This window comes from Oryzias melastigma, linkage group LG24 (assembly GCF_002922805.2).
Source record: "Oryzias melastigma strain HK-1 linkage group LG24, ASM292280v2, whole genome shotgun sequence".
NCBI classification, from domain to species: Eukaryota; Metazoa; Chordata; class Actinopteri; order Beloniformes; family Adrianichthyidae; genus Oryzias; species Oryzias melastigma.
This window is the reverse complement of record NC_050535.1, coordinates 2,372,114-2,387,995: the sequence shown is the minus strand read 5'-3', so window position 1 is coordinate 2,387,995 and position 15,882 is coordinate 2,372,114. Positions and strand designations below refer to the sequence as shown.

The following is a 15,882-nucleotide window of genomic DNA, read 5'->3' as shown; positions in this document are numbered from 1 at the left end:
TGAATTTTTTGCATCAAGTTTTAATATTTTACACTAAAAAAGTGAAAAATTTGAATAATTGACAAAAGTTATTTAATATTATTAGTTTATATCAAATAAAAAATTTGAGTTTGGTCAGTTTAAGAATATAATTTGACAAAAAATAATATTTTTAACTGCAGATGTTTTGTTAATTGATCCAACGTTTCTCTTTTTACAGTGTATTTTGAATAAGGTGACAAAAACTGTATAAAAAATAAAAAATTACATATTTTTAATCAAAAAAGTTGAACAAAACAAGAATTTTAGTACAAGTTGGCTCATAAATCCTAATAAAATCTAAAACTCTAACATAAATCTATGAATTTGTTTTCAAATTAATTCCATTAATGAAATTTTAAAACAAAAATGAAACCAGTGTAATTCAAATGTTTTGCATCTTAAATCAAGTTTTGATATTTACACTGTAAAAAGTGAAAAACTGGATCAATTAACAATACTGGAATTTGTTACATTTAAAATGATTAGTTTTCACTTAATTCTGACTTTAAAAAACATAATTTGAACAAAACTAACATTTTAAATGTAATAAATTACATATTATTTTATTAATTGGTCAAATGTTTCACTTTTTACAGTGTAAAGAGTTTGGACTCTTTTTAATTATAATTTCCTCATTATCAAACAACAAAAAAAATCAAATTTTTTGAGAAAACGCTATAACAAGTTTTGCAGATTTTCTGTTTCTTCACACAAACTTTAATAAAACGTGACCTTTACTCAAACCTTCACAATTGACGCCTGCTTGCATTTTTTCGTTTTAATTAAAGCCAATTGACTCTTAATTAGACCGCAGTCCCTAACAGTAGGTGTTCCTCCTTGTTAATAAACGGCGTGTCAGTGTGAGAGGTAGCAGCGAGCGGCGTGCTGATGATAACCTCAACTGAATTCTGCTCTCTCCACCCTCGTCCACAGTTTATTAGTTTAGGCCAGAGGCCACTTGTAGCCTTGCAGAGTGGACAGTAATTGTGTGCGTGCTCCTTAAGCACCGACCGCAGCAATAATAGACTGAATTATACAATAAATTCCCTCCAGATGTGCTCCCTCCACACCCACCCATCCACTCCAATTTGACAGTTCGCACAGCCACAATCTGGACGAGGACGCACGTGCACGCACATGTATGTGCAGAGGCTCCGTGTTTGCATTGTCAGATTGTTTCCATACTGGCTCCGGCGCTGCGTTTCCTCACCGCTGCTGTAATTACAGGTCGTATTACCTGATAGTGTTTTGCTAACCTCCTAATAGATGTCCTTCTGCCGCGGAAACCTCACAGAGAGTCCTTTCAATGAGGAGCGGGCTGTTCTGACCCAGCAGACGACACAGACAAGGAGGCGGTTCTCCGTGCAAGACAAAAAATAACACCAAAATTATGTAACGCTCAATGTTTTTTTAATTAAAAAGTGTGGAAAAAACAAGCAGCGAGCAAACGCCACCCAGCGCTGGAATCCGAGCGTCTATTTCTGTCGCGTGGAGGAGGCAGGAAATTAGGAGGATGAGGACAGCGAGACAAAGAGCGAAGGAAAAGAGCGGTCAGGATAATTATTATGTTCAGAGCTGCAGAAATGTGGGCCGCTTTTATGAAAGTGGGGGGGGGTTTGTGTACCTCCGGCTGCTGCGTCACAAACTGAAATGTTGCTGAGGATGCTGCTGACAGATTCAGCTGCTGCCAGCCTCAGCACCAGCCTGCACACTGCCACCAAGTGTTCAGGACATCTGCAGCCAGACGGGACAGAAATCTCTGCCAGGAGCTGAATGACATGTTCTCTGGAGAATAATGTGTTCTCGTTAAAAATAAGAAAGGAAGATTGAATTGTAGCTGCTGATCAAAAAGAGGATTTAAAGCTGTTTTAAGTAGGTATATTTTCTGTAACAAAGGAAATTCTCAAGTTAAAAACATTTAAAGAAGTAAGAAAATTTGAGGTCCAGTAAAAAAAAAAAACATTTAACCTCGACAGACGTCGCTCATCCAACCGGATAATAATGTTTGGAAAGAAATTTTTAAAAAAAGCCTAAAATTTGACTTTTTTCCTTAAAAGAAAATGTGCAAATAAAATAGAAATGTAAGATGAAAACAAGGAAAGAAGGAAAAGGAAATAATGAGTGAACGGGGAGATGGAAGAAACAAAAATGCTCAGCAAACGTATCAAAAATGTTTTAGCAAAATAAATGTTGGAAAAAAGAATCTAGAACGTGCAAAAATATAGTATAACCCAAAATAAGGACGATACAACAAAAAACTGCAATAAATTTCATTAAATATGCAAATTATTTTAAAAAACACAAAATAAAAGAACAATATGTCAAAGTTAGCATGAAAATTAAATCAGAAAAGTTGCTGGATGGACATTAAAAACTGCACAGTAATAAAAAAAACATAACAAACAATTATAACAAAAAAATACCAAAAGAGAATTTGCATAAACATAAATAATTATCAAGGAAAACTTTAAATAGGAAAAATAAGAACAAATTGGCAAAACTTGAACAAACAAAATAAAATAACATCTTATTTTGAAACTGAAACTGAAAAAGTACAAAAATGAGTAATAAAAAGGAGAACAAATGAGAAGACTACGGAGGCCCTAAAGGGACACGGAAGTTAAAAAAAGCCTTTTTTCTGGTTACTACCTGGTGCACGAGTTACAATCTAGAAATGTTCATTTTCCTTTTTACTAAACTTAAAAAAATGTGTTCTGGTTAGTAACGTGTGCATACCAGATGGTAACTGAAATATATTTTTCTAAAATTTAAAGTAAAAAAAAATGCTGGTTACTAACTGGTGTGCACCAAATAGTAAGTGATGCAAACCAGACAGTAACTGAAAAAAGGGTTTTTCTAAAAAAAGGAAAAAAAAAATTCTGTTTACTATCTGGTACGTACCAGATGGTAACTGGTGCCCACCAGACAGTAACTGATGCGTACCAGCTAGTGTCTGATGCACACATGCTAGTGTCTGATCTGCACCAGATAGTAAATAATGGGCACCAGGAAGTAACAGATCTACACTAGATGGCAACTGATCTGCACCCGATAGTAACTGGGGCTCACCAGATAGTAATAAATGCACGCCAGCTAGTAACTGGTGCTCACTAGATAGTAACTGATGCACACCAGCAAATAACTGGTGTGCATCAGATAGTAACTGACCTGCACCAGATAGTAACTAATGCACACCACATAGTAACTGGTGCTCACCAGATAGTAATAAATGCACACCAGCTAGTAACTGGTGCTCACTAGATAGTAACAGATGCACACCAGCAAATAACTGGTGTGCACAAGATAGTAACAGATCTGCAGCAAATGGTAAATGATGCGCACCAGATAGTAACTGATTCAGACCAGATAGTAACTGATGCGCACTAGATAATAACTGACTAACACCAGATAGTAATTGGTGCGCACTAGATAGTAACTGATTAACACCACAAAGTAACTGGAATTTTTTTTCACCTCGATCTTTGGAAAAAAAATTTTCACCCACTTTTTTTTTTAAACTTCAATTTTTCTTCCATGTCCCTTTAGGGGCTCCGTAGCAGGTTGACACAAAAAGATAAAAAAAATACTCAAAAATAGAAATCCTGAGTTTAGACTGAGATCTGACAGCAGATCGAATATCCAGTGTGTTTATTTCGTCCTTTGCTTGTTTCCCAGAGCCAACCATTATCCAGTTAACCGTCGGCAAACCCCGGCTGAGCCTAAAGCCGCTGGCAAATTAACAGTAAACATCATCAGTTCTGCTTTGTGTCAATATTTTTAAATTCTTGCTCTTTGAAGCGCCTGAAACTCGAGTTGTGATGTCTAGAGTTTTTATTTTGATCATTTTTTATTATTTGAAAAAAAGAAATATTGTTTGTATTTTTATGACAGTTTGTGGGACGTGTGTGGGTGTTTTCATCAGTCCCCGCGCCGTAGCATCCATATGGCAGCCATTACCTGCGCACATGTTTCTGTCTGAAGGTTGAGCTGCCGGGTTAAACAAATCCAGGCCGCTCGGCGCGACCCGCCAGGAATCATCTCCACGCATCAGCTGTGGCGCGGCCGGCACGCCGGGCTGACTACCGTTAGCCGATGCACCGAACGGACCGGAGAATTCCAAGCTTCCTCCGGTTCAGATGCTGGATGTGGAAGTGATGTGTGGCTTCTGCTGAAGGAAAAGTTCTCCTGGTGGAAAAAAAAAAGAATCATTTTTCATGTATGAAGTTCCAAACTAAACAGTCGTACAGTCTCCACGTCGAGAGTGGAATTTGGTAATTATCTGCCATAAAAATGCTTCAAGCAGCATTTCGGTGTGAGACGGGGCCGTGGAGCTGTCTCCCAGCAGCGATGGCACGGATTTACAATTCGAGCGAGTTTATGGAGTCTGATCCAGTTCCTCTCCCAATCAAAAGCGTGTGAGATTCCATTTATGTTTATTACATTTCCTGTTTCTCACTTCATCACGTCACGATTGAAACTGACAGGGTAATTATCATTTCACCCTAAATTGATCCCAATCCATGTGGGCTCGCTCCAAACCCAGAGACACGAGAACCGGGGAGGGGATGGAGTCAGAAAGAAAAAGAGGAGGCATTCTGGGAGCGTTTGGCGACGGTTCAGTCATCTGTAAGACGTATTGCTTGAAGGGTGGAGATAGATGGAGGGAGAGAAGTGGAGACGGGGAAAAGGAAGGCTTGGAGATTGCATTGCGGGTGTTCCCTTGATGTCCCCCTGACAGGAACCAGATTGGGAGCCGCTCGGCGTCGGCGCTTTGGCTTTTTATTCGTCTGGCTCCAACGGGTTTTTCCTGGCCTGAACAGACCCGGTTCTGACATGCTGTGGGCCACTCGTGGAGCCAGCCTGTAGTCTAAGTGGGAATAACAAATGCTCGAAAAAAAATAAAATAATAATAATAATAGCCCCTCGAAAGGAATGGAGAGAAGCAACACAATCTGACTATTGTTCGAGGCAGCTGAGCAGAAAGTCCAGCCACATCTCGGAGACATTTTACTGGCTCCAATAAAGAGCATGTGGTCCCTGTCTTAGAGGAGCCCTCCACATCGACAGACCCGCTCTACGGTAGTTTGGATGGTTCCGTATCATGTATTTTCAGTTGTGTGGCTTGGCACGGCTTAAACGACGCCTGTCGCTCATTGTGCTTTCGCTTGACTAAAAGTAGTACTTTGTGCTGCTTATGATGGCACAGAGAGCCGAACGCGTTATGATAAAAGGTGCCTGTGAATAGCAGCAGACAGCTTATATGCAATTTTATATATGCAGGAAAATATTTGGACATGTCAGAAACAAAGTTATTTTCTTTGGAACATCTGAGTGAAGGTTTGTGTGTAAGAACATACAGATTTCAACTTTTAACCCTTGGGTTGCCTTGTGGGTAAAAAGTGACCCTTTACCATGACTATTTGTTGTAAAATTAACCTATTCTTTTCTAACTTTTTTTTTTTCCTAAAGGGAATCTATCAGAAAAAGTGAGACTTTGAAGTACAAAGACCGTTTTTATGGGTTATTTTGGACTCATGAATTATAAAGGCATTAAAACATCAGGTCGAATACAAACTTTGTAATTCACAGATGCAAACAGACACACAACTACATCTGCACACATATAGACACCGAAACACACACCTCTAAGCCTACATACACACCTGTACAGACACCCCAACACCTGCACAGCTATAGATACACCTATAGACAGACCTGCACAGCTAAAACACACTTGCACTTCTATAGGCACACCTCCACAGCAATAGACACACCTATAGACACACCTGCACAGGTATAGCACACCTGCCCCTCTATAGGCACACCTGCACACCTATAGACACACCCACAAACAGACCTGCACATCTATAGTTACACCTCCACAGTTATAGACGCAGCTATTGACACACCTATAGACACACCTGCACAGGTATAGCACAGCTGCACACCTATAGACAAAGCTATAGACACACCTGCACACCTATAGACACTCCTGCACACCTACAGACACACCTGCACACCTATAGACACTCCTGCACACCTATAGACACACCTGCACACCTATAGACACAGCTATAGACACACCTATAGACACTCCTCAAAACACTCCTATAGACACACCTGCACAGGTATAGCACACCTGCACACCTATAGACACACTTATAGATACATCTACAGACACACCTGCATACACACCTACACTTGTATTCACAGTTACACACACACATTCACGGACACCTCTACGCCTCTATATACACCTGCACAGCTACACACACACATGCACCCCCCCCCCCACACACACACATATCTATCTCCACACTCCTGCAAAACTACAAACTTTAAAAACACACACCAGCACAACTACAAAACACCAACATACACAAACCTGCACAAGTACACACCAAAAAATACACACCTACACACACTAACACCTAAAGATCTAAATGTACACACCTACACACTCACTGGTACACATACCAAAACACACACCACACGCTTGCACACACAACTACATACACCAGCATGACTACACACCTAAAAACACACAACTACACACTCCTCCACACCTACACTAGGGGTGTCGAATTCCAGTCCTCGAGGTCCGCCGTGTCTGCATAACTTCCAGATATCCAAGCCTTACTCATGAATGATTACCTGGTTCAGGTGTGTCCAGCCAATTAGAACAAGTCAGAGCAGGTATGCTAGAAAACATGCAGGAGTGCGGCCCTCGAGGCCTGGAGTTTGACCTACACACTTACACCTAAAGATCTAAACCTACACACCTACAGTCTATTCTCACATTTGCACATCCATGTACTAAATAGTTAATATTAAAGGTTTTGTCAAAAAGTCAAAGTAAAATTTTGGTTTTTGTTGTGTTATGAGAAAAGTACTTTACTTATTTATCTAAACGTGTTTCAAACATGTTAATAGTATTCAATGTACTAATGTTTTTGATCCATAGGACGTGGCGAGTAAACACTGAAAACGTATATTTCTAAATAGCGATCAAACAACATTCTGGGGCGCTCCTGAAGTGGCGGCGGCGCTGAGTGAAGGGCAGAAACACGGTCGGGTCTGTGCTTAATCAGACCTGTTTTTCACTGTTCTCCGCGCGCCTCCCCGGCTAAAGGAAAACGTCTGGTCGTGGGTGGCTTCGCTGGGTCACTGAGCCCACAGAGTGGAGCATTTCATAAGAAAGAACCCACTTAATTCTGAACCATACATGGCATTAGCTGATTTACATGCGGACAGCTATCATTTTGTGAGGCTCTTGACAGTGATAAATGAGGTGTTTTACCTAATAGGTAATAAAAACAAATTACAGGTCTTAAGAGAAGGGATGTTCTTCATTTGGCTCTGTTTTCTGTCTCTTGGAGGGCAGGGGCCAGATTGTTTCCATATGATTGTAGGCTTCATTTGTTAAGACTGCAGACAGAGATTGATAACGACATTTGCTGATGACCGTATACTTTTTCTCAAAGGTTAATGAAAGTAAAAAACGGTTGCAACACGGAAATTTTAACCGTTTTATTTGCGTACGTGGAGATGTGTGCCTTACCAGACTATTATTATCATTTATATAGACTTTTACTCTGTCCTTTTATATTATATCTCCCCAAGCAGCTGTAATTTATAGCTTTAAATAGACCCTTTCACTGTTTTCACAAATCAAACTCGTTAATTACAGGAAACTAAAGTCCCTCCACTATTAAACTTTGGTGTGAACATAACTCATGTTCATTTTCTTAGTTATAAAAATTGCTCTGATGATCAGTGGAAAAGAAAAAAAAAAAATGTAGATTTTAAGCTGCCTATTGAAATACCCAAAAATCAAAACCTTCAATACTGTAGGTTTGGTCAGCAGGGATTCACCTGGATTTCTCAGAGGGTGAAGGTCTGACAGCCAATGGGAAATGACAAATTACAGTCCAGAGATGCAAACAAAACCGTGCTCTGACAAGAAGTTTTTTTTTGCCGGCAGAAAAAATATTAGCCCAAACGGTACTTAGTAGGTGAGAGTGTGTTATTCTTAACGGGTTCGAATCACTACTGGATTCTGCAAGTCCCAAAGAGCTCATATATAAGCCTTCTCAAGTTTCTTCAGCTGAGCGTGAAAAAGTTTCTCCCCCTTTGGTGCAAAGCGCTCCTGAAGGGGGAACAAGGAGCCTCTATTCTCTATCAGACGCGTGATGAAGAGGACGGTACACGGGCAACATAATGGACCTTCATCTGTGTTTGAGAGACTCACTAAATGTTTGACGACTTTTCTTGTATTTACAGAAAATGTGGTTGCAAACCTCCTTTTTTTGTCTTTATATTTTGAATTAGAGCTAGAACCACATCATAGTTGGAGTTCAGGTGTGACTCGTAATATCTTTTGATCTATTTTCAATGTATTCCCAGTGGAATTTAAATCATGGTGATGCCGATTTTAGCCAAAACTTTAATTTTCTTGGACATAGAGTCTGCAGAGCAGCAGAACTTCATTAGAATTTCACCTCATACTTCTGTGAGGTTGCACACAATAACTTCTTCATTTTGTAAAAAAAAGTTGGATCAGACTCATACAGAGAACTCTGGATCTCTACCATGAAAACTTTGTAAAATAGACTCCTCAGATATAGTCCTCGGGGCGGGTCATGTGTGGCTTCAGGCCAATGTTTTTCAAGACAAAAGACCCCGCCCACCATGGTCTTTACTTACTTTTATGGTCGTCTTCATTAAGTCTACGTCTTGAGTGGTCCATGTTCCTCCCAGCAGGGTAATTTATAGCTTTATTTTACAATGGAGAAGCACTGGTTAGGTACTAGAACCACCCCCTAACTGGTTTCGACTGGTCTGGGGACAATTCATTCATCAATTTGTTAATAATAAGGTATAGAAATGTAACATAAAATAAAAGTATTAAAAAACCTTCATGTAACATAGTACAAGAGCTCTTCATCTGAGAGCAGAACCGTAAGAGCTGAAAGCTCTCTGTTAGATCGATCTCCCGCTAACTTACAGCCCCATAACCCCCCAACCTAACAATACCAGTTTAGCAAAGCAATATTGGAGCCATTTGTCAAAAATACAATCTTTTTCAAATGGTAGATTTTGGTCTCCTCCTGATTTACAACTATTTGAATAAATAAACACTTGCAATTGAGATAATTTTATTAAAAGGTCTATATCCTGGTTTTCTTAAGTCTTTCGGAGTAAATTATATCGATATATATAGTCATGCATTACCTTTGGAACACAAAAGAGTAAATTATTATGAAATATGAGTTATTTTCCTGATTTTTTTGCTAACCAGAAGTAAGACGGCACGATATCAGAGGCTCCGCCTTTCACTGCTCATGGGTGCCGCCCATTTTATGACATCATTCAAGAGCCAGCCTCGGAATCATGTCTGCGCTTTGGCAACGAAAACAAACAGAGTGACTTTGCAAAGATGCGTATATTATAAATCTGCCTTTAGTAGCCCCAATCATCACTAAACTGGTTGTAGTGATGGCCGGGGTTAGCGGCTGAGCTAGCTGAGTGTCCATGCTCAGCTAGCGTCAAAGCTAGAACTGATTGCTGGAAGCTGAGCGGCAAAGCTGGCAGCTGATCACTGCTAGCTGAGCATTGCTAGCTAATCTGCTTGGTCAGGGGCTGATCGCCACTGGTTGAGCGGCAAAGTTAGCAGCTGAGCACCGCTAGCTGATCGGCATAGTTAGCAGCTGATCACCACGAGAGGTTTAGCATAGTTAGTAGCTGATCCCCGCTAGCTAATTGGCGTAGTTAGCAGCTGATCACCGCTAGCTGGGCTGCAAAGTTAGCAGCAGAGCACCGCTAGCTGAGTGGTAAAGTTAGCGGCTGATCACTGCTAGTGGAGTGGCTTAGCTAGAGAGTTATCACTGCCAGCTTAGCAGCTTGGTTAGCAGCTTAGTTAGCGGCTGATCACTCCTGGCTGAGTGATAAAGCTGGCGACAGAGAAATTGGGTTTTTGTGTTAGCTTTGGGGGCGGAGCTGGCAGTGCAGACTCTTCCTGAAAGGGGTTGTTCTCCGTTTGTGACATCATCTCATGAAAACCCGCTCTTTTTCGTGGGTTTAGGAGGGGGTGGTGCTCAAAGCATAGATTTTCAGAGAAATGCTCAGATATGCGTGATCAGATCAAAATATCATGTTGTTGTTGTTTATAGAGAGAAATGAACATTATAATACACTTAAAAGCTCAAAAAGTAGATTTTTAATGATATAGGCCGTTTAATATATGAACTCCATCACAAGAACATGTCAAAAACACCACCTTCATCAGAGTGGGTCTTTAAAGTAAGCAGCAGAAGGAGGGTGGTGGTGGGGTGTTAGTTAGGGGAGAAGGTTGGTGGAAATTGGGTGTGGAAGGGTTGAAAGAGTCTTGGATGCTGCGGTAAGAGCCAGAGGGACGCGTTCTGCTGGAACACAGGGTGTGCTGAGTGATGGGAGAGCGGCTTCGGCGGTGTTTAGAAACACCAGTCGACCAGACTATTGCGCCGGAGCCGGGGTGTCTGCACCCCCTCCGACCGCTCCGGGTAGGATGGTACACGCAGCCTTGCTGCATACCACTCGTGCGTGCCGCCTCCCGCGAACCCGGTGGAATTCTAAACAGAGTAAACTTCTCCTGACTCGACGATACCGAGTCTTTCCAAGCTTAAAAACGACAGAACGGAAGAACGAGGGGAACCTGAGAAGCTAATTGCTGTGTTGTGTTTAGAGGTGGGATTGCAGCTCCATGGGGCAGCAATGCTAAATTAATAGCTAGCAATCTGGAACTGTTTTCTTAACTACCAAAACATTGACTGAACAGATTTTATTGATCATAAATATTGATATTATCAGTAAAAAGTAAAAAAGAGACTGTAACCCAATAAAAAAGTTTTAAAAAATGAAATGCATCTTAAAAACACAAAACCTGGTTAGCATAAGTGCAAGCAGCTGTGCTCTCCTCTACAATGAAAGGAGGAGGAAGAGGGCGGAGCTTAAAAAGAGTTTTAACCAACCAGAGACGACCAGAAAAAGAATGTCACCTTAAATATCTAAATATAAAGAATGTTTCTTTATATCATCCTGTTAAAAGGCAACAAAATAGCGTCAAATTAAAATTTATTTTATTTCTTAAATGATTTTGAGTTTTTGAGCCTTAATAAACAACAAAAGCCATACTTATGTGGTCAGTTAAATGTTCTTGCGGACATTTTTCAGTTTGAACAGAAATGAAAACAACTTAAAGGGAACCAAACAGGGAAGTTGGAGGCTGACTCCACCCACAGCCGAAATTTGAAAATCCAGTCAGAGGGGCGGGGCTTGGGGGCTGGACTGTTATCATCACTGGAGCAGTAGATCATGACTTCAAACTGAAACTGAAATGGTTTCAAAATGCAACTGTCATACCTCGATTCAACCTGTAGGGAGCAGCACACACAGTTTTAGACTATATTTTCAAGAATTAAACAAGTTTATTTTAATTTGTCAAAAATTTGGCAATGACCAACAGACAGCACTTTAAAAGCCTAAAGATTAAAAAAAAAACTATGAATACATAATACCATATTTATGTCTAAGGCAGAGATACTGCTAACTAAAGTTCCTCAATGGTCAGTATAAGTAGATATCATTACACAATCTCCAAAGTGATGATAAGTATTGATATTAAACATCTAAAAATATAATTGTCAAGAGTTTGCTACTAACAATAATGGAGAAACATTTAAAATTTTAAGAACGTGTGGTCCTACGCCAAATTTCTACTAAGTTGGAAGGCTTTCCAAATCTTATTCTTGCTGTATTTGAAGCCCAAACGGCGGTTTGGAACCCACTGAGCATGCTCAGAGCACTTTAGCTTCAACTGGTTTTCGTCCAATTCAACATATACATGCAACTCGTCAAAGATTTGTAAACAGAAAAATCTAAGGAGCATTTAGGATGCGAGACGAATTCCTTTCAAGAAACCGACCGATGTTTGTAGAGACGACTTTAAACACAGACTTTGATTGCCAAGATTTGTTTATTTCAACCAAAATGGCAACTAAAACCCCAGTTCTTCTCCAAATCCTGACTTCTGACGGGGAAAATCCCCTTTGTATCAAAGTCAAACTTCTTGTAATTCTGCGACTGGTGTTTATTGAACTCTGATTTTAATGTTCCATTTTTATCGCGGCGATTACGATTGTTTAGCCATCGTTCAAACCAAGATTTCCCCTTGTCTGAGAGAGTGTAAACATTGTTGCTCTCCATACGGCTTCATGTGGATAAAGAAAGGATCTAAATTCCCCTCTTTGGAAAGTCCGATTGTATATCCTGCATGGATGGAGAAAATCGTCTCTGAAATCCATCCCCGTTTCTTTGACCGCTTTTACACGATCCCTCTCGTCAATAACCTCAGTTTACTTTAATTAAACTAATCGCCACTGATTTTTTTAGACCTTAGCGCACATGGCGTGTTTTCACAGTTTCCTCGACAGCAGGAAAGTTTGCGGGAAGGGAAGGAGAAGTTGGTGGAGGTCAGGTGTAAAGACGCACAGCTGGCCGGCAGATGTGCTCCGGCCGGCGGCAGCGACCGTGTCCTCGGTTCTTTCTTCCCGCCTTTCACCTGATCCTCGACTAATACAGCAAACACAACAGTCAGACGCGTGGAAAAATGACCCACAGCGAGGAGCACAATTATCTAAATAATGATGGGTAAAAAAAGCCCCAAAGCTGTGGTTGCTGCTGAAGTGGCCTCGGGTACACTGCTGGTGAGTGTGGTCGACCAGAGAAAGTTCTGGAGTGGTCTGGGAGACTCATCGGATGGGATTTTAAGAGGATCTGTCAGTGAGTGCATCCACCAGCCCAGCGTGATTACATTCCTTTCACCCTGTGCTTCCCTTCCTTTTCCTTCTCCCTCCATTCCTTTAAACTGTGGATTATTTAAGACCCACACTGCAGGGGTGTCCAAACTTTTTGCAAAGAGGGCCAAATATGAGATGAAAATGTATGAAGGCCAACCAATCAGCTATCAGCTATGATATAAAACAGAACATATACATATATATATTTACAAGAATTAATATGCATTTTATATTTGAAGTCTAAGAAAAAAAAACAACTTTTATCAACATGAAAGTTCCACTCCAATCATCTTTTGATGTATTTTTAGCCTAAAAAAAAAGTCATTTTCTAGGACAAAGTTTCTGTAGAGCGGCAATAGTTAATATTAAGGGTGTGCATTGGAAAGAGTTAGGCGATACGATACATATCGTGATACATGGTTCACAATACAATATCTTATACAAAACGATATAATACGTGGCTCTCGATATGATACATGGTCTTACGATACAATATCTTATATGATGCAATACATATCGTGGTTACATGGTCTTACAATATGATATCTTATACAAGACAATATATAACATGATACATTTCTCCCGATACGATATCTTATGCAATACGATACATATCGTGGTTACATGGTCTTACAATATGATATTTTATACGATGCGATATTTTAAGTGTATGACTTAGAAAAATATTCTACTTATATATTATTACAGCTTTCATGGAAATAAAATAGTAAAATTCATGTTATTTAATGATCACAACGCTAAGCACAGCAGCTGTATCTCATATACAAGTTGCTTTTACCCACAAACTTATGGTGCTTTTCTTTTGGTAAATTGAGAAATATTTGTTCTTAAAGTGAATAGTCACTATTGTCTGATTTCCACAACAAAACATTTTTCAGTATAAAAAAACCCCAGAAGTAATAAGTCCCCCATGACATTTTTTTAATTAAATAAAATGTTGTTAAAATAATGATTATGAAGTTTTTAACCAAAATTCCACAACCTAAATTTTTCATGTTGATCTGAAACCTTTGTTTCCAAAGTCTCCTCTGAGGGGGCGTGGCTTTGGGAGCTGAGCTGAGTAGCTCCACTGACTATGTGACGCTAGTGTAAATCTTCACTGCTGCTACATAAAAGGTAGTAAACAGTAGAAGAAGAGGCCCCTCCCTGCTTGTTCAGGTTGAACACCAATGGCTAAATGTTTTAGATTAATTACTCTTCTTTTGGTAGCAAGTAAAACAACATTAATAAGAAAATGGCTGAACCAGTTTAAACCACTTTGGACGATTGGGTTGAAATTTTTTAGAGATATTTAGAATGGAAAAAGTGGCATACAAATTAATGATTAAAAAAACACAAATATTACTAAATTTGTAATAATTGGATTATACTTTTTTGTCCCAACCAGACAGAATTTGCCTCTTTTTCTTTTGATTGCACTTTTATGTTGCTATAATGGTCTGTTCTGTTTGTATTAATTGCATGTATTCTAGTTAATACATGTGAACATTTGCACACATGCTTTTAAACTTTATCTCTGTTTTTTCTTTCTTCTACTCTTAAGAATAAACCTTGCACTGCCTGGACAAAACAAGATTTACTAAAGTATTTTGGACTGAATTTAAGCAACTATAGATGGATTTCTGCTTATGTTGAAAGACGTCTTTCCCCCTTTTTTCTTTATAATTTATAATTTAAGTCTTCTTTTATGCCTTTCTGCTGTACTCAATCATACTCATTACATCATCGGCCGCACAGATGCAATCAACAACAAAACAAACTTTGTTGCACTGATCGAGACAAAACCAAATGTTTACAAGCCGGCGAACATTTAAAATATTTACAAGTTAAACAGTCGGGGATCGTGGTGCATTGTTGAAACTCAGGGAAAAAAAAGAAGCCTCATTCTTTCCATATTTTCAACTGATTCCACGAGAACAAGAAGAGAGAGAGGGGAGGGGGGTTGGAGGGGGGTCCAGATTAAAATCTCTTTGTACATAAACTGCCCATTGACTCACTGTCTTCCTGTCGGAAGGAGCAATTAGCCGCGCGAGACAGAGATCTCAGACATGCTAAACGGCTGAAAATAAATAAATAGCTGTGCCGTTGGACTCTGGGCCCTGTTTCAATTACAGCTGTGGTCTCGCCGCTCCAGCTTTTGCTTCTGAGGGGAACTTTTAATTGCCGAGAGGGAAACCGTGATGGGGATCCATCTTGGCCTCCCACTGTGCTTTAGTCATGAAGGCCGATTGGCTCTACTGTAAAGTACTCAGACAGTGCGTTCATTGAAAGGAGATTTTTTACGCAGATTGTGACATAACTTATTATCCCAGCGCCTTCAATTTCTAGGTATTTTCTGAAACCGTCAATATAAAAGCTTTTGACAAAGTCTACCGTCGATATTCATCATTAGATTAGCGGCTGGCATCTGTAAAGCCTTATGTAACTGATAAAAGTGGTCTGCGGCTCCAATTCGAAGGATTCAATTCCTCTTCAAACATTCCACACGATCCGCTGGAGTTCCTTTTTTTAGTCGGTTTTTCCGATTCCAGCTGATGGCAGCCATGTCAGCTATCAAACGGCAGCGTCGGTTGATGAGCGACGGATGCCAGATCTGTGCGCTCTTTTTTCCTTTGAAGGGATGTGGGTCACGGAGACGGCAGAGCGCACGCCTCCTGATGTTTTTGCTGTCAGCATCTCTCTATCCTTGGTGTCCCGAGGCCCTCCGTCATTCCTGTCTTTTTCCTTTTCCGTGCAGCAGAAATATCATTTCAGAATCTGATGAGGGTTACGCTGCTTTCAGGGTCTTCTCTAATAAGCTCTTCCCCAGATGGTTTAAGTTTGCATTCGCTAATATCAGACATGCTTTTAATTTATCTCACATCTTCAGGACGCAGACGGGCAGCGTTCCTCCTGCTCTCTGTTTATTGCCGTATTTATTTGACTGGATTTGAGGAATGAAGGCCCCCGCCAGAAAGGGGCGGACAGAGCGAGACGGGCCCAACGAACGGCCGTGTTTTTGACT

The 15,882-nt window shown here is 40.1% G+C and overlaps 1 long non-coding RNA gene across 1 annotated transcript in view; it reads right to left on the bottom strand.

The window, feature by feature from the left end:
* Positions 1 to 717: 717 nt before the first annotated feature.
* Positions 718 to 15,882, bottom strand: part of LOC112158348 — a 37,429-nt gene continuing 22,264 nt past the window's right edge. The window contains exons 2-3 of the long non-coding RNA XR_002921298.2: positions 3,979 to 4,206; positions 718 to 1,379 (exon numbers count right to left, since the gene is read on the bottom strand). This is a non-coding gene — a long non-coding RNA (uncharacterized LOC112158348). The remainder of the gene's footprint in view (positions 1,380 to 3,978; positions 4,207 to 15,882) is intronic.